Genomic DNA, 22,611 nt, shown 5'->3' on the forward strand with positions numbered 1-22,611 from the left:
ACCTCCTGTGGGCCGGATTTTGGATGCTGGGGGGCCGGATCCGGCCCGCGGGCCGTAGTTTGGGGACCCCTGGTCTACAGGGTTACAGAACAGGAACGCTGATGGGTCGCCACAAGGTGCCCCGTAAAATATGGGAAACGTGTAAACAATGGGGGAAAATTTGTAAAAAAAATACAATCTAGACTCCTAAGGGGGCCTAGTCTGAAGTGGGAAAAAAACTCCATAGCAAAGCACATATACATATTACAACATACAATTCGAGACTTGCAACAGAGGAGAGAGAGTGGGCGGCAGCTCTTCAAGCGCTGCCCAGTCGTCCATCACCCCTAAGGGATTTGCGTCGAGGGCGTTGGATGTGGGGTGGGGTACATTGTTCGTGGATGCATGTGTGTGTGTAAGCCTGCAGCGTGTCTCTGTTCCTCGGCCTTGGTGTTCTTGCAGCCGCCAGTCAGTCCAAATTCAACAACAACAGGTGTGTGTCCATGAGAGACAAGAAGGGAGTTTGTTGTGTCTTCGCTGCACTGTCCTTCAGGAGAGTCTCGAAGCTAGGGAAACAACCCAAATTAGAATGTTTTGTATACGAGTGAAAATAAAATTTGCTTTTCACTCTAAATTGTCTATTACTGGTCCTCAAATTCATCCTGCAGGGCAGATAGTCTGATATTTTCCAAATGACAAGAGTGTCCAGAGTTCTGTCCGCATCCTCCAATCATTTGTGGCAGCTTTGGGGTACTTTGAAGACTGCCAGCAACTTCCAATTTGTCGACAAACCAGAGCAACGTTACTACACTACAATCAGCAGATGTCCTGTTGTCATGATTTCCAATAGGTGGATATCTTCACGTCCTCGGCAGTCCTTCTCCCAAGAGTCTGTCGTGTGTCCAGCAACAACCGCTCCGTCAAGACAAGCAGGTTCCCCCAAACCCAAGAGCTTGTCAATTTCGTTGAGAGGCCAGTTAATTAGTCCCAATGTTTAGATTTGGAGAGCAGTGCAAAAAGAGGCAACAAGAAAGTTAAGAGAAGACAAAGAAGCAAGCACGAGAGATAAAGGAGAGGAAAGGGGAGCGTCCGCCCTCGATGAGTGCCAGTGAGACAATACATATTGATATACATATAAACACATAGACCAAGGTATATACATATACATTTTGATATACATATATACACATAGACCAAGGTATATACGTCTACATTTTGATATACATATATACACATAAACCAAAGTATATACGTACATATACTGTAGATATTGGCAAGAAATCTGCGTTCAAAGAACTCCAGCATATTAGTAATTCCCAGAGCCCAAAAAAAGGCTGCGGGCTATAGAGCGTTTTCTATTCGGGCTCCAGTACTCTGGAATGCCCTCCCCGTAACAGTTAGAGATGCTACCTCAGTAGAAGCATTTAAGTCCCATCTTAAAACTTATTTGTATACTCTAGCCTTTAAATAGACCCCCCTTTTAGACCAGTTGATCTGCCGTTTCTTTTATGCTCTGCCCCCCTCTCCTTCGTGGAGGGGGGGCACAGGTTCAGTGGCCACGGATGAAGCTGGCTGTCCAAAGTCAGGACCCGGGGTGGACCACTCATCTCTGCATCGGTTGGGGACGTCTCTGCGCTGCTGACCTGTCTCCGCTCGGGATGGTCTATTGCTGGCCCCACTAGGGACTGGACTCTCACTATTATGTTAGATCCACTATGGACTGGACTCTCACAATATTATGCTAGATGCACTCGACGTCTATTGCACCGGGCGCCTGGGGTTGAGGGTGTGGGGGGGTTTCTCATTGTCCTATTGGGTTGAGTTTTTCCTTGCCCTGATGTGGGATTTGAGCCGAGGATGTCGTTGTGGCTTGTGCAGCCCTTTGAGACACTCGTGATTTAGGGCCATATAAATAAACATTGATGATGATGATTGATATACATATAGACACATAGACCAAGGCACTGTTGGCGTTAACGCTCTTTTTGTGTCTTTTTACATATTGAAATCAGAAAGGACGCGCATTTCCGGAAGTCTGGATTTAAAAAAAAAAAAAAAATTAACCGACCCTCTCTTCTCTGGGTCAATAGTGCGATTTGCTTGTTTTTTTTTAATCGATTATCCCTTTCCGCCTGTGTTTTGTTTTGTTTATATTTGCAGGGTAAAATTTCTGTCCCCATTTATTGCGTTTTTATTGGTCGACTTTGAACTTTCCGGTACAATTTCTTAAAAATGTTGATTCGCCGAAAGTTGTATCAATCAAAAATACTGCATTTCCGGTATTAGGACTACCGTGTGTTATTGTTTTCGTCATGGCGAGCAATACAAGAAGCGAAGCTTCAATGAAAAGTGGCTTCAGGAGCCACTTTTCAGCAAATGGCTCACTTATGAAGATGGAAAGATGTTTTGCACGCCATGTCAACGGGCTAAGAAAGAGAACACCTTTACGACCGGATGCACTGATTTTCAAAGATCCAGCCTCACTAGACACCAAGAAACATCATGTTACACCTTTCTTGCTTGTCGGCTCCCAGACCGTGGTCGAGGAGCGCAGGGGAGACGTTCCCTCCAGGTCCGATGTATTGTCGGGGATAACACCCTCCACATGAATCCCTACAGTTCCGCTCTTGGGTCGGAATAACGAGGCCGTCGATTCGTTACAACTCTTTATTTATGTTTTCCCCAAAGCCAACCGGACATACACAATGCTACTAACGCTCCTGCACGCAAGTTTAGAAACCCTAGCGCAGAGCAGGGATAACCACGCCCCGCGCTCCCCGGAGCTCATTGGATTAGTCGCTGCAAAGTCCCTTCTTCTTCTCGCTGCTCTCGCTGATTTTTCATGCAGAGCGCCACTTTTGCAACCATCGGTCACTGAGGGAAAATGAATCGCGGTCTTGTTCATTATGACACCTGCTGAATGAAGGAAGCATTCTTAAGGTAAAGATGTGATGAAAAGTTGACAACATTGCACTCGGCATCATCATGCCAAATGCAAATTGTACACACACCAGCAGCCACGAAGCAGCGACACTTAACATCCACTTTTAGGGGTGGGTTAGACTTGTTTTCCATGATATAAATACTGTTAAATACAATTAAATTGTGATTGCCAACTGCATGCTCTAGTCCAGGGGTGTCAAACTCATTTTAGCTCAGGGGCCTGTGCACACGCGGTCAGACTATTTAAATCATGGCATTAAAACAAAAAAATAAAGACAACTTCAGATTGTTTTCTTTGTCTTACTTCGGCCAAAAATAGAACAAACACATTCTGAAAATTTTACAATAAAAATATAGAGAAAAATGCTGGCAGCGGTAGAGTTTAGATTAATGAAGGAAAGAAGAAAGTGAATGAATGTTTATAACCAGAGGTGGGTAGAGTAGCCAGAAATGGTATTCAAGTAAGACTACTGTTACTTTAGAGATTTATTACTCAAGTAAAAGTAAGGAGTAGTCACCCAAATATTCACTTGAGTAAAAGTAAAAAGAATGTTGTGAAAAAACTACTTAAGTACTGAGTAACTTGTTCGTTTAATGATGACAGTAACAAATAATGCACAAAAACATAAAAATAGCAATGAGCAAATTCAGAGCCAGGAATATCTCTTAAGCAACTAAAACATAATACATATTAAATAATTATACATTAACATAAAAAATGTATGCAAATTGAGCCACAATAACTTAACAGCACCATAGGCTCAGTAGGCAGAGATTACAAAAGGAAAATAACAAGTTAGCCTTTACGCAAACCATAAACTGATAGGTGTGGGCTGCACGTGGCTTTGGAGCAATCAAAGCTGGTCACACGGTCACTAAGGTGGGCACCTTGTTTGAAATGTCAACTTAATGTGTGTTATATTTACCCATGAGAGCATTTTTGTTGTAAATTGTGAGGTGTGTCTGTTAAAATCAAGGTTGTTTTTACAAATGATGACAGATGTGAACAAGAGCATATATTGTCTTTGTGTGATGATGTAAATGAGGTGTGGTTGTATTTTATATTAAGTATGTGTCCATGAAAGGGCATTTTATGACTTGTTTCTTAATACTTGTATATGATTTTATTGTCATAATTTTATTGCATGATTTTTGTATCCCTTTAATTTAGGTAGCCAGGGACTGCAGATGGATATTAGCTATAATCTGGAACAGAACATATCTGTCTTTGAGCTTAATGTTTCTGCGTGTGGTCCCTTCAAAATAAAGACTAAACTAACTAAACCTGGGAACACTGTGCACTTCTGATTGGTATTCATATGCATGCGGCGTGGCAAAGTTGGTAGAGTGGCCGTGCCAGCAATCGGAGGGTTGCTGGTTACTGGGGTTCAATCCCCACCTTCTACCATTCTAGTCACGTCCGTTGTGTCCTTGGGCAAGACACTTCACCCTTGCTCCTGTTGGCTGCTGGTTAGCGCCTTGCATGGCAGCTCCCGCCATCAGTGTGTGAATGGGTGAATGTGGAAATAGTGTCAAAGCGCTTTGCGTACCTTGAAGGTAGAAAAGCGCTATACAAGTATAACCCATTTATCATTTATGTGTGTGTGTGCGACTGTGCGTGTTTATGAGGCTGCAGTGCGTTAATAAATGTCCCCACACGATGTACATTTGACAGTAATTCATAGCAGGGAATCTAACATCAGCCTACAGTGGCAGCCAAAATATCTACTAACGTTACTTACCGCGATGTGCTTCCTCAAATTTGACGTTGAGTTCATTTAAGCTTAAGCTTGTTGTTTTGCCGCTGAAACTATGCGGCAAAACTGGCTCTGTTTGATTGGTGAAACTGAGTCAAACGTCACCAGTGACTGTATTTGATTGGTGAAACGCATGCATGCGATAGATCCTACTTTGAAGGTCTGTCTGGCAAACCAAAACAAACAAAGCGTGCATTAACAGATCGATAAAAATCAGTAGCGACTAGCGAGCTGAATGTAGATAAATGGAGCGGAGTAAAAGTAGCGTTTCTTCTCTATAAATATACTCAAGTAAAAGTAAAAGTATGTTGCATTAAAACTACTCTTAGAAGTACAATTTATCCCAAAAGTTACTCAAGTAGATGTAACGGAGTAAATGTAGCGCGTTACTACCCACCTCTGTTTATAACTGAATAAATTTACATATGCATAAAAATGTGGTTTTTTTGTATAATTTGTTTTAATGAATTAAGAAACCTTTATGACAACCTTTTTCCAAAACACAATTTAGAATGTGAGATATAACAGGATAATGCATACATTTATCATTTGTTTTCAAAATGGTTACAAAAAAGTGGGGCCCCAAAAATGTACTGTGGGACCCCATTTTTATGACTTGATGGAATCCCATTTTTAAAATTCCTAGCACCAACACTGACCAAGGTATATAGATATACATGTAGATATACATATACTGTATACACATAGACCAAGGTATATGCATATTGATATCAGAATCAGACTCAGAATCAGAAATACTTTATTAATCCCCGAGGGGAAATTACAATTTTCAGCACAATCCCATTCAAGATCAGACAAACATTACAGGGAGACAGGACAGGATCGCTGACGGGTCTGCCGATTTCCGGCGCCCCTTACAAAAACGGTGAGATACAGGTAAACAATGGGGGGGGTCCAGACTGAGGCCAAGGGAAAAAACAACTCATAGCCATAGCACACATCCCTCTTACATGTGTGTAAGAGGGAAGCATCAAACATCAAATAACACAAAGGACATTAAAGACATTAAAAGAGCAGAGCTGATGCAACCAGCCACTTCTACATACAGCTATGAATAAAAAGTAAAAGAAACATATACACTGTGGTGGCCTCTGCGGTGTTCCACGCCATCGTCTGCTGGGGTGGGGGGAGCATGGCCAGAGACTGGAGCAGACCCAACAAAGCAACCAAGAGAGCCGACTCCACTCTCGGCCGCCCACTAACTCGGCCAGTGTCCAGTCCGCATGGATGAGCGTGGATACGTCTAAGGAGACTGAGGTGTCCGATACCTGCTCATTCAGCCAAGACACTGTGAAGCCTGTCCGTCCCGGCGCTCCGTGCTAGCTCTGCAGCCCTGTCTCTTCATCTGCATCTCCTCCAGTCTCTTCAAACGGACTCTGGTGTGGCAGAGACCCAGCAGCTGGTCTCCATGGCCAAAAGGCTCCCGGGAGGCAGATCCAGATGTCCACAAAAAAGCACCGCAGAAGTCACGAAAGTGCCACCCGTTGTCACACAGTCCCAAAGGGTCCCCAACCAAAAGGCAAAAATATATATATATATATAGAGGGCTGGGCGATATATCGATATGCGCGATATATCGCGGGTTTGTCTCTGTGCGATATAGAAAATGACTATATCGTGATATTCGAGTATGCGTTCTCACGCAGTTGCTTTTAGCTGCTGGCATTACACTACAGGCTCTTCTCGCCCTTTCCTGTCTCTCCTTCTCACAGACAGCAAGCGCAGCTTCTACATACGTCACATACTGTCACGTCATACGTCACATACGTATACGCCCTCCCCGAGTAGAGAAGTAGCAGCATGGCTAACGTTAGCTGTAATGCTAGCGGTAATACGAGAGAAAGAAGGTGCAAATCTGGTAACAAATGAAGGAATAATTAATTCCCCCAAAAACAGCAGGGGGTCCATCGTCTGGCGATGGTTTGGCTTCAAGTGGGAATATGTCGAACAGACAACCGTAATTTGTCAAGTGTGGGGCGAAAACGTTGCTATAAAAAGTAGCATTACTGCTAATATGTAGCATCATTTGAAAAGTCACCTGCTGGAGAATGAACAGTGCTTACGCCGCACGTCAACATCTCCATTCGGTGCCACACGCCCACACCATCAAAATGCCGAGGCAAACATTTCCAGATCAACACCGTATGAAAAAAATAGTGATTTTTTTAGTTGTGATTTCTTTCTCTGCATGAAAGTTTAAAGCAGCATATATTATTGCAGTATGAAGAAGAATATTTGAATGTAGACACATAGAATCATCATACTGCTGTGATTATATGCATCAAGTGTTCATTCAAGGCTAAGGCAAAATATCGAGATATACATTGTGTATCGTGATATGGCCTTAAAATATCGGGATATTAAAAAAAGGCCGTATCGCCCAGCCCTTATATATATATATATATATATATATATATATATATATATATATATATATATATATATATATATATATATATATATATATATTTTTTTTTTTAAATTTTATTTAATAACACATGAAAACAAGAGGGAAACACAAAAGGATGACACAAGAGCACAGAGCTCCTGCCAACAGCAGCCACTACAGCGGCACCATCTTGGGAAAAAAAATACATTCAGTATGTTGCTCCAAAACCTGTACGTACCTTTCAGCATTAATGATGCCTTCACAGATGTGTAAGTTACCCATGCCTTGGGCACTAATACACACCCATACCATCACATACGCTGGCTTTTGAACTTTGCGCCTATAACAATCCGGATGGTTCTTTTCCTCTTTGTTCCGGAGGACACGATGTCCACAGTTTCCAAACACAATTTGAAATGTGGACTCCTCAGACCACAGAACACTTTTCCACTTTGCATCAGTCCATCTTAGATGAGCTCAGGCCCAGCAAAGCCGGCAGCGTTTCTGGGTGTTGTTGATAAATGGCTTTCGCTTTGCATAGTAGAGTTATAACTTGCACTTACAGATGTAGCGACGAACTGTAGTTACTGACAGTGGTTTTCTGAAGTGTTCCTGAGCCCATGTGGTGATATCCTTTACACACTGATGTCGGTTTTTGATGCAGTACCGCCTGAGGAATCCAAGGTCACAGGCATTCAATGTTACGTGCAGTGATTTCTCCAGATTTTCTGAACCTATGAATGATATTACAGACCTTAGATGGTGAAATCCCTAAATTCCTTGCAATAGCTCGTTGAGAAATGTTGTTCTTAAACTGTTAGAAAATTTGCTCACACATTTGTTCACAAAGTGGTGACCCTCGCCCCATCCTTGTTTGTGAATGATTGAGCATTTCATGGAAGCTGCTTTTATACCCAATCATGGCACCCACCTGTTCCCAATTAGCCTGTTCACCTGTGGGATTTTCCAAATACGTTTTTGATGAGCATTCCTCAACTCAGTCTTTGTTGCCACTTGTGCCAGCTTTTTTAAAACATGTTGCAGGCATCAAATTCCAAATGAGTTAATATTTGCAAAAAATAACGTTTTCCAGTTTGAATGTTAAGTATTTTGTCTTTGCAGTTTGTACATTTGAAAAGGATTTGCAAATTTATTTATGGTATTTTGTTTTTATTTACAATTTCAACAATGTGCCAACTTCACTGGTTTTGGGGTTTGTAAAAGTACTGTGTATTGCATATATAAGTACTATATATTGCATATATTAGTACTTTATATTGCATATATAAGTATTGTCTAATGCATATAAAAGTACTGTGTATTGCATATTAAGTACTATATATTACTGGACTCCCGCTGATGTGTTGGATCCACTGTGGACTGGACTTTCACAATGTTATGTCAGACCCACTCGACATCCGTTGCTTTCGGTCTCCCCTAGAGGGGGGGGGTTACCCACATATGCGGTCCTCTCCAAGGTTTCTCATAGTCATTCACCGACGTCCCACTGGGGTGAGTTTTTCCTTGCCCGTATGTGGGCTCTGTACCGAGGATGTCGTTGTGGCTTGTACAGCCCTTTGAGACACTTGTGATTTAGGGCTATATAAATAAACATTGATTGATTGATTGATTGATATTGCATATATAAGTACTATATAGACGGCTAGAAATAGTCGGACTCACTTCGACGCACAACAAGGGCTCTGGAACCAGTTGTCTCGAGAGGGGCTGGACTCTCTTCCACTCTGGCGTTGCCGGCAGTGAGAGGCGACGGGCTGGGGTGGCAATTCTTGTTGCCCCCCGACTCAAAGCCTGCATGTTGGAGTTCAACCCGGTGGACGAGAGGGTAGCTTCCCTCCGCCTTCGGGTGGAGGGACGGGTCCTGACTGTGGTTCGCGCTTACGCGCCAAACCGCAGCTCAGAGTAACCACCCTTTTTGGATTCACTCGAGGGAGTACTTGAGAGTGCTCCCCCGGGTGATTCCCTCGTTATACTGGGGGACTTCAACGCTCATGTTGGCAGTGACAGTGAAACCTAGAGAGGCGTGATTGGGAAGAATGGCTGCCCGGATCTAAACCCGAGTGGTGTTTTGTTATTGGACTTTTGTGCCCGTCACAGATTGTCCATAACGAACACCATGTTCAAACATAAGGGTGTCCATATGTGCACTTGGCACCAGGACACCCTAGGCCGCGGTTCCATGATCGACTTTGTAGTTGTGTCGTCGGATTTGCGGCCTCATGTTTTGGACACTCGGGTGAAGAGAGGGGCAGAGCTTTCTACCGATCACCACCTGGTGGTGAGTTGGCTGCGATGGTGGGGGAGGATGCCGGACAGACCTGGCAGGCCCAAACGCATTGTGAGGGTTTGCTGGGAACGTCTGGCAGAGTCTCCTGTCAGAGAGAGTTTCAATTCCCACATCCGGAAGAACTTTGAACATGTCACGAGGGAGGTGCTGGACATTGAGTCCGAATGGACCATGTTCCGCGCCTATATTGTCGAGGCGGCTGATTGGAGCTGTGGCCGCAAGGTAGTTGGTGCCTGTCGTGGCGGTAATCCTAGAACCCGTTGGTGGACACCGGCGGTGAGGGATGCCGTCAAGCTGAAGAAGGAGTCCTATCGGGTTCTTTTGGCTCATACGACTCCTGAGGCAGCGGACAGGTACCAACAGGCCAAGCGGTGTGCGGCTTCGGCGGTCGCGGAGGCAAAAACTCGGACGTGGGAGGAGTTCGGGGAAGCCATGGAAAACGACTTCCGGACGGCTTCGAAGCGATTCTGGACCACCATCCGCCGCCTCAGGAAGGGGAAACAGTGCACTATCAACACCGTGTATGGTGAGGATGGTGTTCTGCTGACCTCGACTGCGGATGTTGTGGATCGGTGGAGGGAATACTTCGAAGACCTCCTCAATCCCACCAACACGTCTTCCTATGAGGAAGCAGTGCCTGGGGAATCTGTGGTGGGCTCTCCTATTTCTGGGGCTGAGGTTGCTGAGGTAGTTAAAAAGCTCCTCGGCGGCAAGGCCCCGGGGGTGGATGAGATCCGCCCGGAGTTCCTTAAGGCTCTGGATGCTGTGGGGCTGTCTTGGTTGACAAGACTCTGCAGCATCGCGTGGACATCGGGGGCGGTACCTCTGGATTGGCAGACCGGGGTGGTGGTTCCTCTCTTTAAGAAGGGGAACCGGAGGGTGTGTTCTAACTATCGTGGGATCACACTCCTCAGCCTTCCCGGTAAGGTCTATTCAGGTGTGCTGGAGAGGAGGCTACGCCGGATAGTCGAACCTCGGATTCAGGAGGAACAGTCTGGTTTTCGTCCTGGTCGTGGAACTGTGGACCAGCTCTATACTCTCGGCAGGGTCCTTGAGGGTGCATGGGAGTTTGCCCAACCAGTCTACATGTGTTTTGTGGACTTAGAGAAGGCATTCGACCATGTCCCTCGGGAAGTCCTGTGGGGAGTGCTCAGAGACTATGGGGTATCGGACTGTCTGATTGTGGCGGTCCGCTCCCTGTATGATCAGTGCCAGAGTTTGGTCCGCATTGCCGGCAGTAAGTCGGACACGTTTCCAGTGAAGGTTGGACTCCGCCAAGGCTGCCCTTTGTCACCGATTCTGTTCATAACTTTTATGGACAGAATTTCTAGGCGCAGTCAAGGCGTTGAGGGGATCTGGTTTGGTGGCTGCAGGATTAGGTCTCTGCTTTTTGCAGATGATGTGGTCCTGATGGCTTCATCTGGCCAGGATCTTCAGCTCTCACTGGATCGGTTCGCAGCTGAGTGTGAAGCGACTGGGATGAGAATCAGCACCTCCAAGTCCGAGTCCATGGTTCTCGCCCGGAAAAGGGTGGAGTGCCATCTCCCGGTTGCAGAGGAGACCCTGCCCCAAGTGGAGGAGTTCAAGTACCTCGGAGTCTTGTTCACGAGTGAGGGAAGAGTGGATCGTGAGATCGACAGGCGGATCGGTGCGGCGTCTTCAGTAATGCGGACGCTGTATCGATCCGTTGTGGTGAAGAAGGAGCTGAGCCGGAAGGCAAAGCTCTCAATTTACCGGTCGATCTACGTTCCCATCCTCACCTATGGTCATGAGCTTTGGGTTATGACCGAAAGGACAAGATCACGGGTACAAGCGGCTGAAATGAGTTTCCTCCGCCGGGTGGCGGGTCTCTCTCTTAGAGATAGGGTGAGAAGCTCTGCCATCCGGAGGGAGCTCAAAGTAAAGCCGCTGCTCCTCCACATCGAGAGGAGCCAGATGAGGTGGTTCGGGCATCTGGTCAGGATGCCACCCGAACGCCTCCCTAGGGAGGTGTTTAAGGCACGTCCGACCGGTAGGAGGCCACGGGGAAGACCCAGGACACGTTGGGAAGACTATGTCTCCCGGCTGGCCTGGGAACGCCTCGGGATACCCCGGGAGGAGCTGGACGAAGTGGCTGGGGAGAGGGAAGTCTGGGTGTCCCTGCTTAGGCTGCTGCCCCCGCGACCCGACCTCGGATAAGCGGAAGAAGATGGATGGATGGATGGAAGTACTATATATTGCTTATATAAGTACTTTATATTGCATATATAATTATTGTTTAATGCATATATAAGTTCTATATATTGCATCTACAAGTACTGTCTACTGCATATATAATTACTATATATTGCATATATAAGTACTGTCTAATGCATATATAAGTACTATATATTGCATATGTAAGTACTATATATTGCATATATAAGTACTTTATATAAGTATTTATATAAGTGCATATATAAGTACTTTATATACAGTAAGTACTGGATATTGCATATATACTGTAAGTACTGTCTAATGCAGGGGTGCCCACACTTTTTCTGCAGGCAAGCTACTTTTCAATTGACCAAGTCGAGGGGATCTACCTCATTCATATATATAATTTATATTGATTTATTTATGAAAGAGACGTTTTTTTTAAAGGTGTTAAATGATAATACAAGCATGTTTAACACATATATATTCCTTTCTTTCATGAAGACAAGAATATAAGTTGGTGTATTACCTGACCCTATGACTTGCATCAATTGGAATCAGACAGTAGTGCTGATAACGTTCACATTTTCAAATGGAGGAGAAATAAAGTCCTCCTTTCTGTCCAATACCACATGAAAGTGGTTTGTTTTTGGCATCTTATTTGTCCAGCTTCCATACTCGTTTTTATACACTTTACAAGAAATAAATAGATTTTTAGGTCTGTTTTTTTAATGCCTGGCTGCCAATCGACTGACACACCCTCTACAATCGACCGGTAGCTCGCGGTCGACGTAATGGGCACCCCTGGTCTAATGCATATATAATCAGTGTTGAGACTAACGTGTTACAAAGTAATGCGTTACTGTAACGCCGTTAGTTTAGGCGGTAACTAGTAATCTAACGCGTTATTTTTTATATTCAGTAACTCAGTTACCGTTACTACATGATGCGTTACTGCATTATTTTACGTTATTTTTTATGTAGTATCGGCTACAAACAGAAGATCTGAGTGTGTTTTATTGCAGCGCTGCAGTGGAAAATAAAAGGCGTGCTTTCTGTGTGTGGGGGGGGGGGGGGGGGGGGGGACTCCCAGACCGTAGTTGAGGGGCGCAGGGGAGACGTTCCTCCAGGGCTTATGTACTTCTGGGCTAACAACCTTCACTTTACCCGGAAGTGGGTCTTTACAGCTGAGGGTGAATCACAAGGCTGGCGGTTTGTTGCAACTTTGTGACTTTATTGGACGCAGCCATCCACCAAGCTAGAGCACCTGCACGCACTCACTGTCGCCGCTTGCTCACCCACTCACTCACTGACGTCACTCACCTCACATGCTGTCATATCTTAAAGGGCCACACACACACATACGCTATTCTCATAACAACTAACAAGACATCATGTTGAAGCCAGAAGTCAAGTTTTTTAACATGGAGACATTCTCAATACTTTTCTTTTGTCGAGCACAAAGAAAATATCATTTTAGTTAAATGTAAGTTGTGTCTTGGATCAAAGATGTATCAATTTAAGTGGACCCCGACATAAACAAGTTGAAAACCGTATTCGGGTGTTACCATTTAGTGGTCAATTGTACGGAATATGTACTTCACTGTGCAATCTACTAATAAAAGTTTCAATCAATCAATCAATCAATCAATCAATCAATCAAAAGATCCTATCTACTTAAAGTTAAAGTTAAAGTGCCATATGTTGCAGCTATTTAAAATAGTTTTGTCAATTTGTTCTGGCCTGAAATAAATTGGCCCTTTGAAACATATCTTTGTCTGTGTGTGTTGTATGTAAACCACATTGCTTTCTGAGTTCAGTGATGCAAATGCATGTCAAGTTGATCAACAGATTGTATTGTATTGCAATAACAGTACTGAAAGGAAGGCTAAAAGGGCATTAATGGGAGCCTTAAAAAAAGGGGGGGGGAAAAGAAGTAACTAAATAGTTACTTTTCACAGTAACGCATTACTTTTTGGTGTAAGTAACTGAGTTACTTTTGAAATAAAGTAACTAGTAACTGTAACTAGTTACTGGTTTTCAGTAACTAACCCAACACTGTATATAATTACTATATATTGCATATATAAGTTCTGGGTATTGCATATATACAGTAAGTACTGTCTAATGCACACTGTCTAATGCATATATAAGTACTATATTTTGCATATATTAGTACTTTATATTTCAGATATATGTACTGGGTATTGTATATGTAAGTATTGTCTAATGCATATATAAGTACTGTCTAATGCATATATAAGTACTATATTTGGCATATATTAGTACTTTATATTACAGATATATGTACGGGCGGCGTGGCGAAGTTGGTAGAGTGGCCGTGCTAGCAATCGGAGGGTTGCTGGTTACTGGGGTTCAATCCCCACCTTCTACCATCCTAGTCACGTCCGTTGTGTCCTTGGGCAAGACACTTCACCCTTGCTCCTGATGGCTGCTGGTTAGCGCCTTGAATGGCAGCCCCCGCCATCAGTGTGTGAATGTGTGTGTGAATGGATGAATGTGGAAATACTGTCAAAGCGCTTTGAGTACCTTTAAGGTAGAAAAGCGCTATACAAGTATAACCCATTTATCATTTATTTATTTACTATATATTGCATAAATAAGTACTTTTTATTGCATATATAAGTACTGGGTATTGCATATATAAGTACTGGGTATTGCATATATAAGTACTGTGTATTGCATATACAGTATGTTGCCATCCAAACAACGTTATCATGGACGCCCCTGCTTATTTCAGCAAAACAATGTTAAGCCACAGCGTGGCTTCATAGTTAAGTTAAAAGTTAAAGTTAAAATACCAATGATTGTCACACACACTAGGTGTGTTGAAATGTGTCCTCTGCATTTGACCCATCCCCTTGTTCACCCCTTGGGAGGTGAGGGGAGCAGTGGGCAGCAGCGGTGGCCGCGCCCAGGAATCATTTTTGGTGATTTAACTCCCAATTCCAACCCTTAATGGTAATGGGTCCCATTTTTATAGTCTTTGGTATGACTCGGCCGGGGTTTGAACTCACAACCTACCGATCTCAGGGCACTAGGCCACTGAGTAGGTTAAGGAGGTAAAAGAGTGTGAGTACTAGACTGGCCTGCCTATAGTAAAGACCTGTCTCCCATTGAAAATGGGTGGCGCATTATGAAGCGTAAAATACGACAACCGAGACCCCGGACTGTTGAACAACTTAAGCTGTACATCAAGCAAGAATGGGAAATAATTCCACCTGAAAAGTTTCAAAAATTGGTCTCCTCAGTTCCCAAACGTTAACTGAGTGTTGTTAAAAGGAAAGGCCATGTAACACAGTGGTAAAATGCCCCTGTGCCAACTCTTTTGCAATGTGTTGCTGCCATTAAATTCTAAGTTAATGAATATTTGCAAAAAAGAATTACAGTTCTCAGTTCGAATATTAAATATCTTGTCTTTGCATTATATTCAATTGAATATAAGTTGAAAAGGATTTGCAAATAATTGTATTCTCTTTTTATTTACAAATTACACAACGTGCCAACTTCACTGGTTTTGGGTTTGTAGGTAAACATTTAAATAAACATTCAGACCTGCACAAAGAGTTTAAAGCGTAGCAGGTAATAAAAGTTAACACCTTCCCCCGTGCACATATGCAGTAGATACGAGACACGCATACAAATGCTTGGCTTGTTGAATTTTGTTTTTTAATTATTATTATTAGTAGTAGTAGTATTAAAATGAAGCCAGAGTTTAAAGCGTGACAGGTAATATAGTTAACAACTTCCCACGTGAACGTATACAGTAGATACGAGACACACATACAGCTGGTTGGCTTGTTGTAAATTATTAGAGCATTCCAAACCGCCCATTGAATGTAAAATAATGCAAGTGTATTGACTGAATTTCCTAACAAATTCCCACTTTTTTAAATCTTCAATAATGTCTGTTTTACCTGATACTTTTCTTATCTGTGTTCTTTTAGCTTTACTGTTTTCAGTGTTTAATAATTATAGTATTTGTCTTAAAGCACAGCTCAAAATTGGCAGCCATAAATCATGAAGCATCAAACATGCGGCCCGCGGGCCAATTGCGGCCCGCGAGACGTTATTGTGCGGCCCGCACCTCAATATGAACGTTTAATGTCAGTGCGGCCCGCAAGTTTTATATGAATGGCGCTTGACAGCGTTGTGTGCGAAGCTGAAGCATTCTTGCCAACCCTCCCACTTTTCACCCGTCAACATTACTGAGGACAACAATATTGAGGGCACGAGGTTTAACGTCCACTTTTTCTCCGTACAAGCAATGTGCCTGCACAGTCACATGTTGTATGCGGCTTCAACAGACACACGTAAGCGACTGCAATGCATACTTAGTTAACAGCCACACATGTTACACTGAGGGTGGCCGTATAAAAAAAACGTTATCAATGTTACAAATATGCACCACATTGTGAACCCACACCAAACAACAATGACAAACAAATTTTGGGAGAACATCCACACGTAACACAACATAAACCCAACAGAACAAATACCCAGAATTCCTTGTAGCCCTAACTCTTCCGGGCTACAAGGAATCTACCAATCATGGTGTGGTATATGGCTCTCGAGGGCCGAACATTGACGTCACTTGCGTGATGCAAGCAGAGAAACGTTTTGCTGCTTTTCCACGAGACTCGCACGGCGCTCTTCTTCCCTCTCTCCCTCCCTCCCTCGCTCACACGGCAACACCTGTCCGTCAGTAATAAAGTCCTCGATAACCTGGACCAATTCAAACCGTTATTTTTTTTTTTTTATTGTTTAAATTGCATTGCCTCACACGATGAACACTACATATATTTTTAGATGACGCCATATAACACTCCGGGAGCCGTCACTTTTTCCCGGTACTTTCCGCCGACCGCCGTGTTGCTGTCGGGAGGAAAAGCGGAACGACACACATTGCGGAAATAACATTATTCTCCGTGCGTCGGCTAAATACAAATATATTCCACAACCCCAAACATGTCTTTTTCAAAGCGTGCAGTGAAGAGAAAAGTTAGTGATGAGCAAAGACAATTCCAGGAAAAGTGGGAGATGCAGTATTTCTTTGTTGAGCACTGGGGCACCCCGACGTGTCTTATTTGCACAGAGAAAGTTGCCGTGCACAAGAAATACAATTTAAAACGTCATTATACCACTAGACATGCTGAGGAGTAAGCAAAATACCAGGGAGATGAGAGAGTGAACCGGGTAGCACATTATGTGTATGTGTACACCTTGTTGCTGACTGGAGAAATCAAATTATTATTGTTAGAATAGAATAGAATAGAATAGAAAGTACTTTATTGATCCCTGGGGGAAATTCAGCACCACAGTTAGCTCACAATAGACAAGAATAACAATAAATAATATAATATATATATATTATATATATAATGTATAAATAATATAAATATATTCTACATATACTACATATACTCTACATTTAAGTGCAATCAAGGAACATATGCATTATACAGTCTGATGGCTGTCGGTATGAAGGACTTCCTGTGTCGTTCCGTGTTGCATTTTGGGAGTCTGAGCCTTCCACCGAACGTGCTCATTCTCCCCGCAAGGTCCGAGTGTAGTGGGTGGGAGGTGTTGTCCATAATGGCTAGGAGTTTTGCTAGACTTCTCCTCTCTTGTTATTACTTATGACTGATTTATTTACTTGATTCTCATTTTGTTCATTTATATTTTGATTTTATTTTGTGTTGAAAATAAAAATAAAGACATTTAAAAATAATTTTTTAAAGAAATCTTTTCTTGCAGCCAAGCCTCACCCAGACTCTGCATCCAGTGGCCCCCTGGCAAATTGAGTTTGAGACCCCTGATTTAATACAATGTCAATAAAATGTTCTAGTCTATTGTAATATAATTCTAGATTATGGCAGGCTTTATCTAATATGTAAAATAATTGAGATAGGCTCTAGCACCCCCCACAACCCCAAAAGAGACAAGCAGTAGAAAATGGATGGAATTGTAAACTGTTATTTGAGTGCAATAAGACAATATTTAATGCACATTTTAATTTTAACTCTGATATTGTTCTTTGGGTCCAATAAGAAACATATGTTTAATCATTGGTTTTATCATAAATGTTCTGTTAAAATGAAGCCAATAATGACATTTGTTGTGTTGTCCTTTATTTAGAAAAGTATCAAAAAGTATTGAAATACATAACGATGTACATTTTGGTACCAAAATATCGATGTCAGTACAATTCCAGGTGGGACGTATGTGCAAACGTAACTATGTAGTCACTAATTATGCGTCCGAACATAAACTATGCAGTGACGTAGCAAGTGGTGTCCCAATTCAATCAATCAATCAATGTTTATTTATACAGCCCTGAATCACAAGTGTCTCAAAGGGCTGCACAAGCCACAACGACATCCTCGGTACAGAGCCTACATAATTCCCCAATTCCTGGGGAAGATTACAAAGCTTTTGCTTCATTTGGAGGGTGTCGTGGTAGTGGGTGAGGGCAGTGGTGGGACCAAGTCATTGTTTTGCAAGTCATAAGTAAGTCTCAAGTCTTTGCCCTCAGGTATCGAGTCTAGTCCCGAGTCAAGACATGCAAGCCCCGAGTCAAGTCCAAAGTCAAGACTGGAAAGTCTCAAGTCAAGTCCCAAGTCCTGCATTTTGAGTTTTGAGTCCTTTCAAGTCCTTTTATTTTAACCACAGACTAATATATTTACACAGATTGTGTATGCTTTTAAAAGGCTGTATTTATTTATTAAAACAAGTGCATTTGAAATTGCAGGAAAAAAAATAGTCCTGACATTGCACTTCATGATAGCACTATTAACCAGTCATTTTAAACATTTAACTCATTCCTTTACAGAATAAACACATTTGAAAAAACAAGTGCAACTGTACTTATTTGTAAAAAAAAATTTACATTGTATTTCTATGGCATATTGCATTAACTAAGCCACCTCAAAGAGGCAAACTTAATAAAATCAATGTCAGTTTAAGTGTAAGCCATACAAATAATATTTTCATTGCTTTATCTTGCCATCAAGACAGCCCATTCTGTAAAGAAACTGAAGTTATATTGCTTGTTAATTCACTGTCTCCAGCCCTGCAACTCACGTGTGTTGTGAGGTAAACAACCAGCAGTATGTCAGAAAGCTAGCTAAAACTGTATACATATTCTTAATACAGTGTACATTTTAACTGACCTTTATTTTAATATGTTTGTCTTTTTGTAGGTGGCTAAAATATGCGGTACTGCTGACCGCCGTCTAACGTTACGTTACTGTGTGTGATACATTCACTAACGTAACATTATGTGAAGGTACCTCATGCAACCCTGCTTAAAAAAAATCACTTAACAAAAACTATGAATAAGGTAGTGAACTGCAGTGGACGCAACAGATTGCTGTGTTTGCAATAACGTTATAACGTTAGCAGTGAGTTTACAGCCTCACTGATTTAACTACACAGCAAATAAAAGTTACGTTACTTAGCCAATAAACGTTAGCTTACATTCAAAACTTACCATTCTTTGTGCAACTTCAAATGTCGAACGAAGTTGGAAGTTGTTGCGTCTGCGTCTGTAATCTTCGAACCGCATGTTTTGCACACTGCAATTCGTTTTTTGTTGACCACCTAGTAGTTTTTATACCCGAACGAAACTATCTTTGATATAATTTTTTTCTCATTGGCGCGTTGTGTGACAGCTCTTCTTCGTTGGTTGTCCTGCAATTTGATTGGATGAATGCTGTCGGATGAAAACAACGTGGATCTAATTTGATTGGATGTTTTACCGACAGCACACACGCTGACAGAAACACACTTACACAATGAAAGATACAGAGCGCTCCTGGATAACTTTTTAATCTTTGGGTTTTGGGAAAAGTATCAAGTCTTGTCAAGTCAAAAGGCTTAAGTCCAAAGTGAAAATCATTGATTTTAAAGTTTAAGTCGAGTTGCAAGTCTCTTTACATTTTGTCAAGTCGGGTCTAAAGTCATCAAATTCATGACTCGAGTCCACACCTCTGGGTGAGGGTGTAGTGGTAGTGGGTGAGGGCTAATGGTATTCCCCAGTAACGTAACGCTAGACGGCGTTCAGCAGCGCCGCATATTTTAGCCACCTACAAAAAGACAAACATAGTCAAATAAAGGTCAGTTAAAATGTATACTATATTAAGAATATTTGTACATATTGCATAGGGCCCTGACATCTAAAAAGTACAACTGTGTTCATTGTTATGTTCATGTATTTGTTATGTTTTTCATGTGTACGCACACATAAGCACACATACAGTATGAGATGAGATCAATGAGATAAGGTAAGAACAGGATAGAAACTGCTGTGGAACTAGTTACAATGCGGCGTGGCGAAGTTGGTAGAGTGGCCGTGCCAGCAATCGGAGGGTTGCTGGTTACTGGGGTTCAATCCCCACCTACCATCCTAGTCACGTCTGTTGCGTCCTTGGGCAAGACACTTCACCCGTGCTCCTGATGGCTGCTGGTTAGCGCCTTGCATGGCAGCTCCCGCCATCAGTGTGTGAATGTGTGTGTGAATGGGTGAATGTGGAAATACTGTCAAAGCGCTTTGAGTACCTTGAAGGTAGAAAAGCACTATACAAGTATAACCCATTTATCATTTATCATTTAATATGCCATGGAAATACAATGCTAACACTTTTGTGCAAATAAGTACAGTTGCACTTGTTTTTTCAAATGTGTTTATTCTGTAAAGGAATAAGTTAAATGTTTAAAATGACTGGTTAATAGTGCTATTATGAAGTGCAATGTTTTCTCCTAGGGGGGGGTGGGGGGGGCACCCACATATGCGGTCCTCTCCAAGGTTTTTCATAGTCATTCACATCGACGTCCCATTGGTGTTGTGAGTTTTTCCTTGCCCTTATGTGGGCTCTGTACCACGGATGTCGTTGTGGCTTGTGCAGCCCTTTGAGACACTTGTGATTTAGGGCTATATAAATAAACATTGATGATTGATTGAATGTCAGTACTATTTTTTTTCCCGCAATTTCAAATGCAATTGTTTTAATAAATAAATACAGCGCTTTAAAAGCATACACAATCTGTGTAAATATATTAGTCTGTGCTTAAAAGGACTTGAAAAGACTCAAAACTCAAAATGCAGGACTTGGGACTTGACTTGAGACTTTCCAGTCTTGACTTTGGACTTGACTCTGGACTTGCCTGTCCTGACTCGGGACTTGACTCGAGACTTGAGGGCAAAGACTTGAGACTTACTTGTGACTTGCAAAACAATGACTTGGTCCCACCTCTGGTAGGAACCCATGTTTGTTGCAAGAAGTAGGAACACACTTTGGTTGCCAAAAGATGCTCCAAACGGTGTTGCACTGGAACCAATTCCTCTTTGGAGATTTTCCTGATTTTAGTTGTGATTAGTGCCTTCAGTTGATGGTCTGAGAGTTGGTCTGGTGCAATTGAAGGCAGCAATCAAATTGCCCCTTTGGAGCAAATCTAAAACATTATTATTAACTACTGTATATATATATATATATATATATATATATATATATATATATATATATATATATATATATATATATATATATATATATATATATATATATATATATATATATATATATATATATATATATATATATATATATATATATATATATATATATATATATATATTTATTTTTTTAAATATTTTTTTAAATTTCTTTTATGTATTTATTTATTTTTTGTAAAACAATTTTTAATGTGTCAACCTGCCCACTGGAAGATACAATTGAGATCATAGTCAGACAGTAAGAGGATGCTTCTTGTTTGCTTCTCCAAATGTAATTATATGCACATTTCAAATGCACACCAAAGACAGAAAAGCCCTTTGGAATGTTGCGTTTGTGGTGAGAAAACAAACCAGCACACGCCACTGCAGTAGCCTGAACACAAACTCTTGGATGTGCTCGGGAGGAAGGTGAACCTTCTGAAAGCAGGACGATGCTTGCGGCCGCAGGCACGTACTGACAATGATAAATCAAAGGCAACGATAGTAGAGTCAGTAAGTCGCTGCCTGCCAACACTGCAACTAAAGTAAAAAGTCTAAAAATTCCTCTGGCTGACGGCCATGTGTCAGCAAGACGACTTGATCATCTGCTAACACTTCAAGGAGGACTAAAAATAGTGAGCCCAGACCATGGGGTTCACGGATGATTCCTGTTCTCTGGGAGGCCATCTGAGTGCAGCAGATGTTTCCCAAACTAATTCCCAAGACCGCGGGAAGGAAAGAAACACTTGTTATTTGCAGAGTTGGACAAGTGCATCCCTTTTAAGCATGTGGGAGCGCTGGTGCTGTCTTGTGACTACGTGTGACAGACGTGAATGTGAAGCCAATAATGGACTTCATTGCAGGGGAAATTAAGGATAATTTCATGAACCAGAAAGACTGGAGTCAAGTAGCAACCTCCATCCATTTTCTACCGCTTGTCCCTCTCAGCGTCGGGGGTGCTGGAGCCTATCCCAGCTGCACCCTGGACAAGCAAATAGCAAACTATTGATGGCAAATGGTTGTCTTGCATATTAATCTCTCTGTTTCACTACGTCAAAATAGTAGGTAGTATCTACTTGTCAATGATTACTAACTCTAAGATTTGGTAATGTATGGTATGTCGTGTTGAAATGCCTTAAATCCTGTTGACTTTTAAAATTTGCTTTCATTGCACTTCATTTACTTGCTATGAGTAAGATTATGCAAAAACAATTTCTGCTCAACATGCTGAAGCAGGGCCAAAGGACAACTTCTCATAAAAATGTGTACCCAGGATTTTTTTTCCCAATTTTTTTTTTCCTATCACTTTTCTGACATTTTCCATCATCTCTCAGGAAAAAGGACTAATCTTTATGAGTGCAATGCAGGATAAGTACCTCAACTTACGAGTATGTTGAACAACAAGCTGTCTTTCTGCATTTTGATGCTTTGGGTGGCGAGCATGAATACAAGTAGTAGAATGAACCCTCCTTACTGTGATCTGTGATCTGCACAACCACATTTCTAGGTGTAGTAATAGATGAAG

The 22,611-nt window shown here is 42.1% G+C and overlaps 1 protein-coding gene across 5 annotated transcripts in view; it reads right to left on the reverse strand.

Annotated features, from left to right (window-relative positions):
- The window catches only part of kcnn2 (potassium calcium-activated channel subfamily N member 2), a 218,714-nt gene that overhangs the window by 145,191 nt on the left and 50,912 nt on the right, over nucleotides 1-22,611 (reverse strand). Inside the window, exon 1 of one of the 5 annotated variants that reach the window (XM_062056772.1) lies at nucleotides 7,653-7,735. The exons of the other annotated variants lie outside the window; for them this stretch is intronic. The gene's annotated coding sequence lies outside the window, so the exon portion shown is untranslated. Of the gene's footprint in view, nucleotides 1-7,652; nucleotides 7,736-22,611 lie in introns of those variants that run through there. 5 annotated transcript variants of the gene reach the window in all.

This window comes from Entelurus aequoreus, linkage group LG08, assembly GCF_033978785.1.
Source record: "Entelurus aequoreus isolate RoL-2023_Sb linkage group LG08, RoL_Eaeq_v1.1, whole genome shotgun sequence".
NCBI lineage: Eukaryota > Metazoa > Chordata > Actinopteri > Syngnathiformes > Syngnathidae > Entelurus > Entelurus aequoreus.